This window comes from Mustela putorius, unplaced genomic scaffold (genome assembly GCF_011764305.1).
Source record: "Mustela putorius furo isolate JIRA1106 unplaced genomic scaffold, ASM1176430v1.1 tig00000785_pilon_pilon_pilon, whole genome shotgun sequence".
In the NCBI taxonomy this organism is placed as follows: Eukaryota; Metazoa; Chordata; class Mammalia; order Carnivora; family Mustelidae; genus Mustela; species Mustela putorius.
The window spans coordinates 5,765,828-5,780,744 of NW_025421480.1; the positions used below are offsets into that span (position 1 = coordinate 5,765,828).

Below are 14,917 nucleotides of genomic sequence, written 5' to 3' on the forward strand. Positions count from 1 at the left end.
TCAAATAGCCAGAGGAATGTTGAAAAAGAAAGCCAATGTTGGTGGCATCACAATTCCAGGCTTCAAGCTCTATTACAAAGCTTTCGTCATCAAGACAGTATGGTACTGGCACAAAAACAGACACAGAGATCAGTGGAATAGAATAGAGAGCCCAGAAATAGACCCTTAACTCTATGGTCAATTAATCTTTGACAAAGCAGGAAAGAATGTCCAATGGAAAAAAGACAATCTGTTCAACAAATGGTGGTTGGGAAAATTGGACAGCCACATGCAGAAAAATGAAACTGGACCATTTCCTTACACCACACAGAAAAATAGACTCCAAATGGATGAAAGACCTCAATGTGAGACAGGAATCCATCAAAATCCTTGAGGGGAATACAGGCAGCAACCTCTTCGACCTCAGTCTCAGCAACCTCTTCCTAGAAACATTGCCAAAGGCAAGGAAGCAAGGGCAAAAATTAACTATTGGAATTTAATCAAGATCAAAAGCTTTTGCACAGCAAAAGAAACAGTCAACAAAACCAAAAGACAACTGACAGAATGGGAGAAGATATTTGCAAATGACATGTCAGATAAAGGGCTAGTATCCAAAATCTATAAAGAACTTATCAAACTCAACACCCAAAGAACAAATAATCCAATCAAGAAATGGGTAGAGGACATGAACAGACTTTTCTGCAAAGAAGACATCCAGATGGCCAACAGACACACAAAAAAGTGCTCCATATCACTCAGCATCAGGGAAATACAAATCAAGACCACAGTGAGATACCACCTCACGCCAGTCAGAATGGCTAAAATAAACAAGTCAGGAAATGGCAGATGCTGGCGAGGATGTGGAGAAAGGGGAACCCTCCTACACTGTTGGTGGGAATGCAAGCTGGTGCAGCCACTCTGGAAAACAGCACAGAGGTTCTTCAAAAAGTTGAAAATAGAGCTACCCTACAACCCAGCAATTGCACTACTGGGTATTTACTCTAAAGATACAAATGTAGTGATATGAAAAAGCATGTGCACCTGAATGTTTATAGCAACAATGTCCACAATAGCCAAACTATGGAAAGAAACTAGATGTCCATCAACAGATGAATGGATAAAGAAGATGTGGTATATATATACAATGGAATACTATGCAGCCATCAAAAGAAATGAAATCTTGCCATTTGCGATGACATGGATGGAACTAGAGGGTATTTTGCTGAGAAATCAGAGAAAGAAAATTATCACATGATCTCCCTGATATGAGGAAGTTGAGAGGCAAAGTGGGGTTTTGGGGGTAGGGAAGAAAAAAATGAAACAAGATGGGATTGGGAGGGAGACAAATCATAAGAGACTCTTAATCTCACAAAACAAACTGATGGCTGCCCGGGGGAGGGGAGTTGGGAGCAGGTGGTTGGGTTATGGGCATTGGGGGAAGGTATGTGCTATGGTGAGTGCTGTGAAGTGTGTAAACCTGGTGATTCACAGACCTGTCCCCCTGGGGCTAATAATACATTATAGGTTAATAAAAAATAAAAAATAAATTCACAAAAGGAGCACATGGTCAGGGAGGCTACGGGCCAATACAGAGGTCGAGAGTCCAAAGGCCACGCTTTGTTCTGCCTTCACAAAGAGTAACAGAAATGAAACAACGTGGATAAAAACATAGTGAAAGGGGTGTCTGGGTGGCTCAGTGGCTTAAAGCCTTTGCCTTCGGCTCGGGTCATGATCTCAGGGTCCCGGGATCAAGCCACGCATCGGACTCTCTGCTGAGCAGGGAGCCTGCTTCCTCCTCTCTCTCTGCCTGCCTCTCTGCCTACTTGTGATTTCTATCAAAATAAATAAGTAAAATCTAAACAAAAACACAAACAAAAACAAAACATTGTCAAGCCTAGAACTTTAATTTTTAAATCTCTTAGCAGATTTGAAGATCTGTCTATCCATCCATCCATGTTTTCATCTGTCTATTTATCTATACAGCTAAGGAAACCAAAGAGGAAAGAAATTCTCGACACATTAATGCTACGGCTAAGATCTGAAAATCTGCCTGTCTGTCTACATATCAGTTATCCATCTACCCACCTATCTAAAGAAGCCAGAGGGGAAGAAATTCTTGACACCTTAATGCTCTAGCTAAACAAAATACAACTCCATAAAAAAATAGCTCTGCTACCATCTCCTTAATGCCGTCACAAGCATCTTCAGGCAGAATGGGCTACGCTCAAGGTTTGATCTCCTGTATGTCTGCATGTGCACAAAAGAAGGGATCAAGAGGAAGACGGGTTTGACTCTAACAGACTGAGAGCTTGAAACTCCAGCTGACCCAGGGTTGGGCTAACAGGCCTGAGCCCACAATGAGCTGCACCATCAGAAGACAGGGGCCCAGTGTGCAGACCCAGTCGGAGGTCCCCCCAAGCTCTAAGATGAATTTCTTTCTCTTGTGTAGCTGGGCTGATCACCAGCAATGAGGAAATCCAAGCAGCATCCATGCCAGAATTTAACCTATCAGTTTGGAGTGTTTTAGAGTCCTCTCCTTTTCAAAACCAAGCTTTTAGGATGACCACTTCTCTTTTCATTTGGGCTGCGATTTCATAGTGCTGTATTCTTTGGATATGGTTTCTGACTTCTTCTTTGTCTACCCCAGGAGGCTGTCTTGTCTCTGGTGTATTTTGGGCTTCTGATTTCATTATGTTGTTTTCCCATAAAACTTTGGTATAAAAATCTGGTTTGCAGAACCTCTTCCCCATTTCAAGTCATAAAGCACAATTTTTCTTTTTTGTTCGTTCGGACAGAAACATTTCCTATCTCTGAAGGCACTTGGCATCAGGAGTTCTGGTTAAAACATCCTGGTGTTCCTGAATTTCTGTTCAGAGGATGGCTACTGCCCCAGCAAGAATCCCTGGGACGAGAGGCATGGTCTAGCAGCCACCTCCCTCCGTGCAGTACTTGGAATGGTCGGTTTTAACTTAAGTATTAAAGCTAAGGGTTTCGCAGTTGGATTTTGAAATTTATTGCTGAATTTTAAAGTAACCTTCACTACCCTATGTCACTAGTTCTAATACCTGCTGTTTCTACATTTTAACAACTCTGACGTTGGGATGCCTCTTAGGATTGCTGAGAGCAGGCGTTGGTTGTGACTGAGCTGTCACTTCAAGTCTTGGCTGTTATTCCGGGTGGTGTGACAGGGCTCCTGAAGTTTCTTAATATTCAGTCGGCAAAACACTTAAGGACTCTTTGAGGAAGGATTGTGCGGCCTGGTTACTCTCAGAATTTATCTTTCGTTGACATTTTCTGATAATGTTCAGAAACAAGCAGAACGGAAGTCTGCTCAGAGAAAAGAGACAATAGTAGAGCGTCCGTTTCTAAAGTTAGGGCACCCTCCACATCTCGATGGTGCAGACGGTGCCAGGTGGAAAACATAGGCATGCATGACTCAGATGTGAAAGTGTTTTGGAAAACTTGGACTCTGTGTGAATGTTTCAAGAATTCCTTGATCATTTTATTTCACTCACGGCAACCTACTCTAGCAAACTGTAAACTCTCCAAAGTCTGCAGGAGAGTTTTTTAGCTTTCAAGCTAAAAAGTTTCCTGGCACCTGTCAGCTGTTCAAGGAGTGGTTGTTGAATGACTAATGAATACACGATGGAGGGAGAGAAGATGGGAAGACCAGCTGTGAAAGAGAAAGGAGGTCTGAAGGCGACGTTATGAGTGAGGCTTAAAATGGACCTTGAGGGTTGAACAGGAGCTCGCAAATTGATGAGGAGAGAGAGGGTATTTCAAGTTCAAGGAAAAGTATGTGTTAAAAACAGAGGCCCAGGAAAGCGGCCTGTGCTTGGAAAATCACAACTATCATTCAGCTCTCTGGAAAGCCAAGATGAGAAATTGGTGTGAATGAGAGTGAAAAGGACATTTGAACCTTGACCAGTTTCAAGCACTTTTATTAAATTCATGTGGAATTTATTTCTAGATCACAGATTTCAATCCTTTCTGACTTTAATAGAATGACTCATGATATAAAAGAGTTATCGTCTGAGAGTGAACGAGTCAAAGCCTGGCTTTTCCCAAAGTGAAATTTATATTTTCTATTTTAACATTATTTTAGTCTTAATTTTTGGTAGGCTACTGGAGCAAATATTTTCATCATATTCTAGAACATACACTGAATTGCTATGGTTTTGAAAGACAAAAAAATTATTATTATGTATTTCATTGCAACAATAATAGAGTATAAGGATTAAAAATGCAGTAAGTGGGGAGACGGCTGGCAGAGGACCGAGGACTTCTAGGCCATGAAAATACTCTGTATGGTGTTATGATGACAGATGTATGTCACTACCTATGTGTCCAAACCCGCAGAATGTATAACACCAAGAATGAATCCAAGGGAAACTGTGGACTTCAGGTGACAATGAAGTGTCGACACAGGCTCATCCTTGGGGACACCCCCCCCCTCTGGTGAGTGAGGACGGTGATGGGATAGGTGTGTGTGTTGGGAGAGGGGGTACCTGGGAAATCCCCGTATCCTCCCCTCTTTGTTGTTGTACACCTCAAACTGCTCCAAAAAACACAGCCTTAGAAAAACGCAGTAATATGATTGAGAAATAATATTTTGCATATGACTAACAAACACACCTAGAAATAAAAATTAAAAAAAAAAAACAAAAACCCAACAGGGTTTATAGTACAAAACAGCCTTGGTGTGGCTGGATGAGGTGAAACTTCCAAGGCACCTGCTGGGAGACAAGAGCCGGGTCGGTGAAGTCACCTGCAGCCATGGTGGGCCCCACGTATGGCAGGGGTATAGGAAGGAGCAGGACTGGTGACAATCCCACATCGCATCAGCTTGTCTGTGGGGAATGAGGGAGCCAGAAGCCATTTCCCATATGCTGCCATTTAGCTCTGACCTCATCGCTTTCTGACTAATCCTCCAGCCAAGACAACTGGGAGCGGATAAAATCCAGAAACAAAACTCGTGAAGCCATCGGAAAGGCCTCCAGATTTAGAGAACAAGTTTACTTCTATGAAAAACCATTTATGGGGTCCTTTCCCACACATCAAACAGAGTGCCTTCCCTGATGTGGATGTGCCCAGGAGTGGCTGGGCACGTGGGAACCCAGATCGAGGGGTTGTGGCTGGAAGGGAGGAGAGGAAGAGCGTCGGCTAAGCCCACATGCTCATTTCAGATGCTTACGCGGACAAGTGCTAACGGTCAGTCAGTGGCGTAAATGTTTGAACCAACAGGGAGCCTTGTCTAAATTGAAATCCCTCCCCGGGCTCGCAGGCTTCTTGAGCATAGGGTTTCAAATGCACCCCACCCCCCGGGCCACAGTGTGAGGCGTTTGGGGGGGTGACCTTTCTGATGTTTTACTCCTGTGAGTGGAGGGAGCAGTCCCGGGAGGGAGTGGGGGGGCGTGGGGAGCTGGGATCTATAAGCTACTGGGATCTCCCCTGCTCCAGGAAGGGCTCGGAGGCCTGGCCGGCCAGCCTTGCCCTTGCTGGGCCCACACCCACACTAAATCCTCGCCACTTCCTGGGGAAGCCTCACTCACCCCTTCTCACCTTGTACGTGACCAGTTTCTATTCCCAGTGACTTCTCACAGCTGAAGTTGCTCATAGCTAGTCTCATGCTTATCTGTCACTCGTGGACTATTTCTGGCCAGACCTTCCTGGAAAGTCACCGGAAGACCAGGATCTCTCCGTAAAAAAAGAAACGATAAACCTAAAGAAGGGCATTCCGACCCAGATTGAAAATGATTTCATAAAACCTCATTAAATAAAGCGGTTTCATGACAAATATTTCTACAATGCACAGTTATTATCTAATTTGTCTCTGCCAGAGGATGAGAGAAATACAGTCACTGTGATGACTATGTGTGGTGCCACATTTAGGCGCAGTAACAGAAGTCGGACGGGCCTACCGGAAGCACACAGGGGATAGCGACAGGAAATTGGGGTCCTGTTCGTTTCTCTCCGATTGTAAAGGGAAGTTCTGTTCTGTTTTGGTAAGAACTCCTATCACACATTAACAGAGCCTAAGTTGTAGTAATATACCCAATTTGCTGTGAAATTCCTTTGTGAGAAGTAATGGTTATAATGAAACTTTAATTCATAGTTCACTCTAGAACCATAGTCAAGGACTTCACCTATAAATTCATTTATAGTGAATGAACATCTTAGGTGCCAAATATTCAGCAGCACCTGACATACCCCTCAGTCCTCATAGTCGGTATATATATTTTTTAATTGTTGTAATTGCCATACAATTGCCATACAATATTTCATTCCTTTCAGGTGAAAGAAGAGATTGGGGTGTGTATATATGTGGGGTGTGATTGTGTCTTATGTGGTGTCTATGTGTATATAGGTGTTGTGTATACACGACGTGGGTTTGTATGGAAGTAGACACCGTGGGAAATTTATCAGCAAATACAGGCACTCGGAGTTAGCCCAAAGTAATCCGTTCCTAAAAATGTGGCAGCTCGTGGATTTTCAGGTAGTGGGAACCCAATCTCATGTTTTCTAAACAGGAAAAGTAAGATCACAAATCAAACAAAACACAAATCAAAACCAGATACCACCTTACACCAGTCAGAATGGCAAAAATCAAAAAGGCAACAAACAACAAATGTTGGAGAAGTTATGAAGAGAGGAGAGTCCTCTTACACTGTTGGTGGGAATGCAAGTTGGTACAGACACTTTGGAAGAGAGTGTGGAGGTTTCTCAAAAAGTAAAAAATAGAGCTACCCTATGACCCAGCAACTGCACTACTGGGCATTTACCCCAAAGATACAGCTGTAGTGAAAAGAAGGGCCATATGCACCCCAATGTTCATAGCAGCAATAGCCACAGTCGCCAAACTGTGGAAGGAGCTGAAATGCCCTTCAATAGATGAATGGATAAAGAAGATGCGGTCCAGGGGACAAGATGGCGGGGAAGTAGGAGGAGGCGCCTTTTCAACTTGTACCCCAAAGTGAGCTGATTACCTACCAAAGAACTCCAATCACCCATGAAATCAGACTGAGATCAGAATTATACACGTCTGGATCTCTACGGGGGAGACGCCAGTGGCAGGTAAAGCTGTGTGGGCACGGTGGACTGATATCGGAAGATAAACAAAAGGGGGAGGGAGCCACCAGAGGTGACCGATTGGAAAGTCATACCCCAATCCGAGCGAGGGTGCCCTGCGTCTGGGGACCAGCATTAACTTGGAGACTGGTTGAAAGCACTCCAAATGAGCAAAGGATCGCGGTGGGGAGATTGTGGGAATCGGGGCGGCTAGGGACAGGGGCTTAAGTCCCTGTCCTCCCCTGTCCTGGGCACAGAGAGTGCAGCAGAGAAACCAGCTCTTGGTCCCTAAGCCCAGCAGTCCATTTCCTGTGAGGGGATGGAAGCCATGCAGGGGGCAGAACGGGAGAGCCCTGCTGTAGAGTCTGAGATACTCCCCTGAGAGAGGTATAAAGACCCAGCCGGTGCCCTTAGATACGCGCCATTGTTTCAGAGCCTGCACCAAACTCTATGCCCAGAGAGGTGCGTGGAGGCCCAGTCTGGTGCTCTCGGACCTGCACCCCGTTCTCAGAGCCTGAGACCTGCGCACGAACCTCAGCCTCCCCTGAAAGTGGGGCTCGCAAGCCCGACGCTCTTAGACCCAGCAAGACAGGCACTCCCAGCCCGGGCCCGCGGGAAAATCTCAGTGCGCGACTGCTGCTTGGAGCCTCTCTAGCGGTCTGGAGGTGCCCAGAGCCGCTGCTGCCGAGGTTTTGGGTACAAGCAAAAGATCCTCCCTCCCCAGGGACCTCGACTCGGAACCTGCTCCGCCAGCGGCCAAGGGGGAACTTCGTTGGGCTCTGCAGCCAGACTGAGGCTTCTGAGAGGGAGATCAGGGTGCGGTTTGTTTTCCTCTAAAACTACAAAAACCATCAAAAGCGGTCAAAGTGAGGAAAAAAAAAAGTGAACAAACATAAAAACCTGCCAGAGAACAAAAGCCTGGAAAAAAAAAAAAAACCAGTTTCCTCAGAGCCCACCCCCTTGAGGGGGGCAGGAAGACTTAAATCAGGAACTTCATTGACTGAAAAGCCACGTGGCAGTCCCCTCCCCCAGAAAACAAACCAAGAAAGAAAAAAAAAAAAAAAAAGAGAGAGAGAAAAAAAAATAAAGGACTACAAGAGAACAACCACTACTTCGTAGGAAAACTTTTATTTTTCATTCATTCCCACTATACTGGTTCTTTTTTTTTAATATATAGGTAATTTTTTTAACCTAATAACCATCACAGCGAGCTATCCAGTACATCAAATTCCATAATAACCTTCTAACCTGAACTTTTTGATACACCTATGTTTTTCTTTTGCATTTCTATTTTTTGAATTCCTTTCTTTAAAATTTTAATTTAGTTTAGTCTAGTTTATTCCTTTTTATTTTTATCTTCTAATATTCATATAGAGTTAAACTTCAAAGTAATCCCCTTTCCCCAGTCAATACTACTCCTATAGGTAAACTAATTTTTAATCCCCCTTTATCTTAGGAAAGTTGAGTCCTTTAACAACGATATCAAGATACATCCAGGAAAAAAAAAAAAGATACATCCAGGAAGAATCAAAACAACCTTCCTCGCACACACTGAGAATTTATAACCACTCTCCCAACTTTTTCTTACACCAGTGTTTCTGTGCTTTTGTGTTTGTCCTGATAGTATATAAATCTTACACTTGGGGTTCTTTTTGACGAGGTTCTTCCTTTATTTGCATATATATATTTTTTTCTGTCATATACTTTTATCAGTCTTTTTGTTTGTCTGTTTTTGTTTGTTTACTTCATAAATCTTACCTTGGGGCCCATTTGGGCTGAACCTTCTCTTCCATCTTCCCTTTCTTTCCTGTCTCTCTATCTCTTTTTTTTTTTCCTTTTCCTTTTCTTTGGTCTCTCATTTGGGTGGGGAATCCTGATTGCTCAGAAGTGTTCCAGGGTGCACCTTGACTACACCACGGTTAATACATCCAGCTACATCTGTTCAGTTATCTCCCACCAAAATGACGAGGAGGAGGAATGCCCAACAAAAGAAAAATACAGAAGATGGACCTTCTGCAACAGAGCTAATGGATATCAACATAGACAATATGTCAGAAAGAGAATTCAGGCTAACAATTATCCAGGCAATAGCTAGGTTGGAGAAAGCCATGGATGACCAAACAGAATTGATTAGGGCCGAGCTGAAAGCGACCAGACAGGATGTTCACAATAATAGGGCGGAGCTTAAAGCTACCAGGGAGGAGGTTCACAATGTTCTCAATGAGTTCCAATCTAATCTAAACTCTCTCAAAGCTAGGGTAACTGAGACAGAATATAGAATTAGTGATCTGGAGGACAAACAGAGAGAAAGGATCAGGAAGAAGCCTGGAACAAACAGCTTAGAAACCATGAAAACAGAATCAGGGAAATAAATGATGCCATGAAACATTCCAACCTCAGAATTATTGGAATCCCTGAAGGGGAGGAGAAAGAAAGAAGTCTAGAAGATATAGTGGAACAAGTCCTTCATGAAAATTTTCCCAATCTCGCGAACAGAACCAGCGTTCATGTACTAGAGGCTCAAAAGGTCTCCACCAAAGATTATACATTCCAAAAAAAAAAAATCACAACACCTGATAGTCAAATTGAGGAATTATAATTGTAGGTATAATCTCTTGAAAGCCGTCAGGGCAAAGAGGCTCCTTACTTACAGAGGAAAGCCCATCAGAATAACATAAGACCTGTCCAAAGAGACCTGGCAAGCCAGAAAAGGCTGGCAAAATATATTCAGGGCACTAAATGAGAAGAACATGCAGCCAAGACTTTATCCAGCAAGACTGACATTCAAAATGGATGGAGAGATAAAGAGTTTCCCAGACCGGCAAGGCTTAAAAGACTATGCAACCACCAAGCCAACACTGCAGGAAATATTAAGGGGGGTTCTATAAAAGAGGAAAAATCCTAAGAATAGCATTGAACAGAAATATAGAGACAGTCTAGAGAAAGGCTTCAAAGGTACTTGATGTCAATAAAAACGTATCTATCAATAATCACTCTCAACGCGAATGGCCTAAATGCGCCCATAAAACTGCACAGGGTTGCAGATTGGATAAAACGACAGGACCCATCCATATGTTGTCTACAAGAGACCCATTTTGAATCTAAAGATACACCCAGACTGAAAGTGAAGGGACGGAGAAGCATCTTTCATGCCAATGGGCCTCAAAAGAAGGCTGGGGTAGTGATTCTCATATCAGATAAATTAGATTTTAAACTAAAGACTGTAGTCAGAGATACAGAAGGACACTACATAATCCTTAAAGGGATTATCCACCAAGATGATCTAACAATTGTAAATATCTATGCCCCCAATATGGGAGCAGCTAATTACATAAGAAAACTGTTAATCAAGATAAAGAGTCATATTGATATGAATACACTAATCGTAGGAGATCTTAACACGCCTCTTCTCAGAAATAGACCATTGAAGCAGAAAATCAATAAAGAAACAAGAGCATTGAATGACACATTGGAACAGATGGACCTCATAGATATATACAGAACATTCAACCCTAAAACAACAGAATACTCATTCTTCTCAAGTGCACATGGAACCTTCTCAAAAATAGACCACATACTGGGTCACAAATCAGGACTCAACCGATACCAAAAGACTGAGATTATTCCCTGCATATTCTCAGATCACAATGCTTTGAAACTGGAACTTAATCACAAGGAAAAGTTCAGAAGGAACTCAAACACCTGGAAGCTAAAGGCCATCTTGCTTAAGAATGCTTGGATCAACCAGGAGATCAAAGAACTGAAACAATTCATGGAAACCAATGAGAATGAAGACACTTCGGTCCCAAACCTATGGGATACAGCAAAGTCAGTCCTAAGAGGGAAATACATAGCCATCCAAGCCTCCCTCAAAAAAATTGAAAAATCCACACAGCAGCTTTCTCTACACCTTAAAGAACTGGAGAATCAACAACAAATCAAACCAACTCCACACATAAGAAGGGAAATCATCAAGATTAGAGCTGAGATCAATGAGGTAGAAACCAAAGATACAGTAGAACATATCAATGAAACTAGAAGTTGGTTTTGTGAAAGAATCAATAAGATCGATAAGCCACTGGCCACATTAATCCAAAAGAAAAGAGAGAAAGCCCAAATTCATAAAATTATGAATGAAAATGGAAAGATCACAACTAACACCAAGGAAGTAGAAACAATCATCAGAAGTTATTATCAACAGTTATATGCCAATAAGCTTAGCAACCTTGATGAAATGGATGCATTCCTGGAAAACTATAAACTCGCAAAATTGAACCAGGAAGAAATCGACAACCTGAATAGACCGATATCTAGTAATGAGATTGAAGCAGTGATCAAAAACCTCCCAAAAAACAAGAGCCCAGGACCTGATGGCTTCCCTGGGGAATTCTACCAAACTTTCAAAGAAGAAATAACACCTATTCTCCTGAAGCTGTTTCAAAAAAATTGAAGCAGAAGGAAAACTTCCAGACTCTTTCTATGAAGCCAGCATTACCCTGATCCCCAAACCAGGCAAAGACCCTACTAAAAAGGAGAATTTCAGACCAATATCACTGATGAATATGGATGCTAAGATTCTCAACAAGATCCTAGCAAACAGGATCCAACAGCACATTCAAAAGATTATCCACCATGACCAGGTGGGATTCATCCCTGGGCTACAAGGATGGTTCAACATTCGCAAATCAATCAATGTGATACAACAAATTAATATGAGAAGAGAGAAGAACCACATGGTCCTCTCAATTGATACAGAAAAAGCATTTGACAAAATCCAGCATGCATTCCTGATTAAAACGCTTCAAAGTATAGGGATAGAGGGAACATTCCTGAACTTCATAAAATCTATCTATGAAAGACCCACAGCAAATATCATCCTCAATGGGAAAAAGCTTGCAGCCTTCCCGGTGAGATCAGGAACAAGACAAGGATGTCCACTTTCACCACTCTTGTTCAACTTAGTATTAGAAGTCCTAGCAACAGTAATCAGACAACAAAGAAAAATAAAAGTTATCCAAATTGGCAATGAAGAAATCAAACTCTCTCTTTGCAGATGACATGATTCTTTATATGGAAAACCCAAAAGACTCCACCCCAAACTACTAGAACTCATACAGCAATTCAGCAAAGTGGCAGGATACAAAGTCAATGTGCAGAAATCAGTGGCTTTCTTATACACTAACAATGAAAATACAGAAAGGGAAATTAGAGAATCGATTCCATTTACTATAGCACCAAGAACCATAAGATACCTGGGAATAAACTTAACCAAAGAGGTAAAGGATCTGTACTTGAGGAACTACAGAACACTCATGAAGGAAATTGAAGAAGACACAAAAAGATGGAAGACCATTCCATGCTCTTGGATTGGAAGAATAAACATTGTTAAAATGTCTATACTGCCTAGAGAAATCTATACTTTTAATTCCATTCCGATCAAAATTCCACCGGTATTCTTCAAAGAGCTGGAGCAAATAACCCAGAAATTTGTATGGAATCAGAAGAGACCCCGAATCGCTAAGAAAATGTTGAAAAACAAAAATAAAACTGGGGGCATCACTTTACCTGATTTCAAGCTTTATTACAAAGCTGTGGTCACCAAGACAGCATGGTACTGGCATAAAAACAGACACATAGACAGTGGAACAGAGTAGAGAGCCCAGATATGGACCCTCAACTCTATGGTCAATTAATCTTCGACAAAATGGGAAAAAATATACAGTGGAAAAAAGACAGTCTCTTCAATAAATGGTGCTGGGAAAACTGGGCAGCTATATGTAGATGAATGAAACTCGACCATTCTCTTACACCATACACAAAGATAAACTCAAGATGGATAAAAGACCTCAACGTGAGATAGGAATCCATCAGAATCCTAGAGGAGAACATAGGCAATAATCTCTTTGATATCAGCCACAGCAACTTCTTTCAAGATATGTCTCCAAAGGCAAAGGAAACAAAAGCGAAAATAAACTTTTGGGACTTCATCAAAATCAAAAGCTTCTGCACAGCAAAGCAAACAGTCAAAAAAACAAAGAGGCAACCCATGGAATGGAAGAAGATATTTGCAAATGCCAGTACAGACAAAAGGTTGATATCCAGGATCTATAATGAACTCCTCAAACTCAACACACACAAAACAGGCAATCATATTAAAAAAATGGGCAGAAGATATCAACAGAGACTTCTCCAATGAAGACATACAAATGGCTATCAGACACATGAAAAAATGTTCATCATCACTAGCCCTCAGGGAGATTCAAATTAAAACAACATTGAGATATCACCTTATACCAGTTAGAATGGTGAAAATTAACAAGACAGGAAACAACTGGTGTTAGAGGGGATGTGAAGAAAGGGGAACCCTCTTACACTGTTGGTGGGAATGCAAGTTGGTGCAGCCTCTTTGGAGAACAGTGTGGAGATTCCTCAAGAAATTAAAAATAGAACTTCCCTATGACGCTGCAATTGCACTACTGGGTATTTACCCCAAAGATACAGATGTAGTGAAAAGAAGGGCCATCCGTACCCCAATGTTTATAGCTGCAATGGCCACGGTCGCCAAACTGTGGAAAGAACCAAGATGCCCTTCAATGGATGAACAGATAAGGAAGATGTGGTCCATATACACTATGGAGTATTATGCCTCCATCAGAAAGGATGAATACCCAACTTTTGTAGCAACATGGACGGGACTGGAAGAGATTATGCTGAGTGAAATAAGTCAAGCAGAGAGTGTCAATTATTATATGGTTTCACTTACTTGTGGAGCATAACAAATAGCATGGAGGACATGGGGAGTTGGAGAGGAGAAGGGAGTTGGGGGAGATTGGAAGGGGAGGTGAACCATGAGAGACTATGGACTCTGAAAAACAATCTGAGGGGTTTGAAGTGGCGGGGGTGTGGGAGGTCGGGGTACCAGGTGGTGGGTATTATAGAGGGCACAGATTGCATGGAGCACTGGGTGTGGTGAAAAAATAATGAATACTGTTATGCTGAAAATAAATAGATTTAATAAAAAAAAAAAAGAAGATGCGGTCCATATATACAATGGAATATTAGGCAGCCATCAGAAAGGATGAATACCTAACTTTTGCATCAACTTGGATGGGATTAGAAGAGATTATGCTGAGTAAAATAAAACAAACAGAGAAAGTAAATTATCACATGATTGCAGTTATTTGTGGAACATAAGAAATAGCATGGAGAACAAGAGGAGAAGGTAAAAACGAAGGGGGAGAAATCAGAGTGGGAGATGAACCACGAGAGACTGTGGACTCCGGGAAACCAACAGAGTTTCAGAGGGGAGGGAAGGGGCGGATGGCTTAGCCCGGTGATGGGTATTAAGGAGGGCACGGATTGCACAGAACACTGGGTGTGAGAAACAAACAATGAATAATGGAACACTACATCAAAAACTAATGATGTACTGTATGGTAACTAACATAACACAATTAAAAAAAAGAACACATTTCTAATTCACATTAATCCACTGAACTATGTATTTTCTAGTGTTTCAAAAATATCCTGTGCTCAGGAAGCACAGTGAAGCTTTTCAGGCCTAACCGTAGCTCCTAAGTTACCCTGATTTTCCCATGCACAGAAAAAACAATACACCTGAGTCCGACCACAGTTATGTATTCTGTGTATTTATATCGTCCCTTAGGTTTTATTGCTTCCAAGTTTTCTCTTGCAGAAGGAAAGACTCCTTGGGCTCAGCCCTTTGCTTCATAGCCTGGTACATTTTTCAGAAAGTGTTTTCACTTAATAATCCAGGGAAGATAACAAGCAACACCGCCCAGCATGTTTAAATAGCACACACAGGAGACGCAACGCTGCTCCCTGGGGCCAAAGCCTCGTCTTCTCCTGG

At 42.2% G+C, this 14,917-nt stretch overlaps 1 protein-coding gene across 4 annotated transcripts in view; it reads right to left on the bottom strand.

Annotated features, from left to right (window-relative positions):
- The window catches only part of PLD5 (phospholipase D family member 5), a 396,011-nt gene that overhangs the window by 154,808 nt on the left and 226,286 nt on the right, over positions 1-14,917 (bottom strand). The window lies entirely within an intron of this gene.